Consider the following 3,951-nt stretch of genomic DNA (forward strand, 5'->3'; position numbering starts at 1 on the left):
TCTTCTGTATTTCTTTAAGGGAGTTATTTATGTCTTTCTTAAATTCCTCTATCACCATCATGAGATATGATTTTAGATCCATATCTTGCTTTTATAATGTGTTAGGATATCCAGGACTTGCTCTGGTGGGAGTACTGGGTTCTGATGATGCCAAGTAGTCTTGGTTTCTTTTGGTAAGATTCTTGTGTTTGCCTTTCACCATCTGGTTATCTCTGATGTTAGATATTCTTGCTGTTGCTGGCTGGAACTTGTTCCTCCTGTGGTTCTGTAAGCCTGTGTCCGCACTCCTGGGAGATCAGCTCTCTGTGGTAAGACTCATGTACAAAGGTCTGTGGATCAGACGTCCCTCCTGGGTGCAGGTGGTTGCAGGAAGGACCCTGTCCCAGCTGCTCTGCCACTTCTGTGGCCTGTGCCTGTGCCTCCTGGCTGGTCCTACCTTAGAAAAACACTGGAGACAAAATGGCAAATGAGTTGGATTTCCGTATTTTGAACCATCCCTGCATCCCTGGGATGGACCCTACTTGATCATGATGGATGACTGTTTTCATGTGTTTTTGCTCTAGTTTTCAAGAATTTTATTGTGTACTTTTACATCGATATTCATAGGGGAAATTTGTCTGAAGTTGTCTTTCTTGGTTGGGTCTTTGTGTTGTGTGTAATTGTGGCTTCATATAATGAATCAAATAGTGTTACTCCTGTTTCTATTTCCGGAATAGTTCGAAGAATGTTGGTATTAGGTCTTCTTTGAAGGTATGATAGAATTCTACACTTAAATCACCTGGGCTTATTGGGTTGGGAGAATTTTAATGACTGCTTCTATATTTTTAGGGGTTGTTGGACTGTTTAGATAGTTTATCTTATCCTGATTTAACTTTGGCACTTTATATCTGTCTAGAAAATTGTCGATTTCATCAATTTATCCAGTTTATTTGAGTATAGGCTTTTGTAGTAAAATCTGAAGATTTTTTGAATTTCCTCAGTTTCTCTTGTTATATCTTCCTTTTCATTTCTGATTCTGTTAACTTGTACACTGTCTCTGTGTTCTCTGGTTAGTCTGGCTAAGGCCATATCTATCCTGTTGATTTTCTCAAAGAACCAGTTCTTGGGTTTGTTGATTTTTTTTGTATAATTCTTTTTTTCTACTTTGTTGGTGTCAGCCCTGAGTTTGATGATTTCCTGTCATCTACTCTTCTTGAGTGTATTTGCTTCTTTTTCTTCTAGAGCTTTCAGGTGTGCTGTAAAGCTGAACAGTTTTATGCACTCTCCAGTTTCCTTTTGGAGGCACTTAGAACTATGAATTTTCCTCCCAGCACTGCTTTCATTGTGTTCCATTATTTTTGTATGATGTGCCTTCATTTTCATTAATTTCTTTTTTTTCTTTTTACTATTTTCTCCTTTTATTTAATGAGCATATAATCTAACAATAAGCAATGAATATGTAACTGACTTTGGAACAACCTCACTATATAAAGCACAGTGGTATGAAACTTCTACAGATAGGACTGGTTAATTTCCCCAAATACTGAGGTTAAGGGTGTGTATAACACACTTCTTCATTCCAGGCTGTAAGTCCTGGACTGGTCAAGGAGCTAAGAGATGTAACATGGAATTGGGTTCTATGTCAGAGTAAGCCAGTCCTCCGAATTGTCAAAGTCTTCAATCCTTTGCCAGAACTCCTCTGCAGATGGACCTGAACCTTGAGCATCCTCTGGGGCTTGGGCAGCAGCTGCATGGCCAACTGGAGCTTCAGCTACTGCTACATCAATCTGGGCTTTAACTGCTACTAATGGAACAGAGTCTCCAGCTGTAACAAGGGAATGACCAACAAGCACCTCTTCCTGACTACGCCTGTGTCCATCACAGGCCTGATAATGAGGCAGAGAAGATTCATGGCTGCAGTTGAGTTTGGCAATGGAATCCACATCGAATGTGCCTGAATACATGGATTCTCCACTCTCGGTGGCAACAAGAGGTATGGAACCAGGAAAGTGTGTTGACTCAAAAACAGCATTAGCGCTTCCCATTGTCTCTGGCAGAGCTTCTGAAATATTTTGGATATTTGTCTTCTTGGACTTCACCCCCTTGTTCTTGAACCAGGTCTTGATCTCTGTCATTGTCACATGAACCAATTCTGCCAGCTCCCCAAGTTTCTCCTTGTTTGGGTACTGACACTCATCAAAATGTTCTTGGAGCAGGCGCTTTTGTTCTTCAAAGTATACTGTGAGTTCTTTTAGAACCTTCCTTGAAGCCACAGAGCAAGGTTGATTGTTGCCATATCTACCTGACAGTGCCATAGGTCCAGGAATCTAGAGGGTTGTTGTAACTTGCTCAATTTTCTGTCTGTTTGCCATTTTCATTAACTTCTAAAAAGGTTTTCATTAATTTCTTTGTTTATTTCTTCCTTGACCAAGTTATCATTGAGTAGAGCATTGCTCAGCTTCCATGTGTATGTGAGCTTTCTGTTGTTTTTGTTGGTATTGAGGACCAGCCTCAGTCCATGATGATCTGACAGGATGCAAAGGATTATTTCAGTCTTCTTGTATCTGTTGAGGCCTGTTTTGGGACCTATTGTATGCTCAATTTTGGAGAAGGTACCATGAGGGGCCGAGAAGAGGATATATTCTTTTGTTTTAGGATTAAATGTTCTATAGATATCTGTTAAAACCATTTGGTTCATAACTTCTGTTAGTTTCACTGTATTTCTGTTTAGTTTGTGTTTCCATGATCTGTCCATTGCTGGGAGTGGGTTGTTTAAGTTTCTCACATTTATTGTGTGAGTTGAGATGTGTGCTTTGAGCTTTAATAAAGTTTCTTTTAAGAATGTGGGTGTCCTTGTATTTGGAACATAGATGTTCAGAATTTTGAGGTCATCATGGTAGATTTTTTCTTTGATGAGTATGAAGTGTCCTTCCTTACCTTTTAAATAACTTTTGGTTGAAAGTTGGTTTTATTTGATAGTAGATGACTAGTCTAGCTTGTTTCTTGGGACCATTTCATTGAAAAATTGTTTTTCAGCATTTTTTTCTGAGGTAGTGTCTATCTTTGCCACTGAAGTGTGTTTCCTCACCTGTATTCAGCAAAATTCTGTGTCCTGTTTACATATCCAGTCGATTAGTCTATGTCTTTTTATTAGGGGACTGAGTCCATTGATATTAAGAGATATTAATGAATAGTGATTGTTACTTGCTGTTATTTTAGTTGTTAGAAGGAATCATGTTTCTGTGGCTATCTTCTTTTGGGTTTGTTGAAAGAAGATTTCATTTCTTCATTTTTCTAAGGTGTAGTATCCTTCCTTATTTTCGATCTTTCCATCTCTTATCCTTTGGAGTGATGGATTCGTTGAAAGATATTGCATAAATTTGGTTTTGTCATGGACTGTCTTGGTTTCTCCATCTCCGGTAATTGAGAGTTTTGCTGGGGATAGTAGTCTGGGCTGGCATTTGTGTTCATTTAGGGTCTGTATGAATCTGTTCAGGATCTTCTAGCTTTCATAGTCTCTGGTGAGAAGTCTGGTGTAATTCTGATAGGTCTGCCTTTATATGTTACTTGAACTTCTTCCCTTAATGCTTTTAATATTCTTTCTTTGTTTTGGGAATTTGGTGTTTTGATTATTATGTAATGGGAGGAATTTCTTTGCTGATTCAATGTATTTGGAGATCTGTAGGCTTCTTATATGTTCATGGGCATCTCTCTTTTTAGGTTAGGGAAGTTTTCTTCTATAAATTTGTTGAAGATATTTACTGATCCTTTAAATTGGGAATCTTTGCTCTCTTCTATCCATATTATCCTTAGGTTTATTCTTTTTACTGTGTTTTGGATTTCCTGAATGTTTTGGGTTAGGACCTTTTGGCATTTTGCATTTTTGTTGACTGTTATATCAATGTTTTCAATATCTTCTCCATCTGAGATTCTCCCTGTCACTTGTATTCTGCTGGTGATGCTTAAACCTAT

At 38.3% G+C, this 3,951-nt stretch overlaps 1 pseudogene; it reads right to left on the bottom strand.

Moving 5' to 3' along the window:
* Window positions 1-1,528: 1,528 nt before the first annotated feature.
* On the bottom strand, window positions 1,529-2,294 carry LOC116099959 (annotated as a pseudogene).
* Window positions 2,295-3,951: the final 1,657 nt, after the last annotated feature.

This window comes from Mastomys coucha, unplaced genomic scaffold (genome assembly GCF_008632895.1).
Source record: "Mastomys coucha isolate ucsf_1 unplaced genomic scaffold, UCSF_Mcou_1 pScaffold20, whole genome shotgun sequence".
In the NCBI taxonomy this organism is placed as follows: domain Eukaryota; kingdom Metazoa; phylum Chordata; class Mammalia; order Rodentia; family Muridae; genus Mastomys; species Mastomys coucha.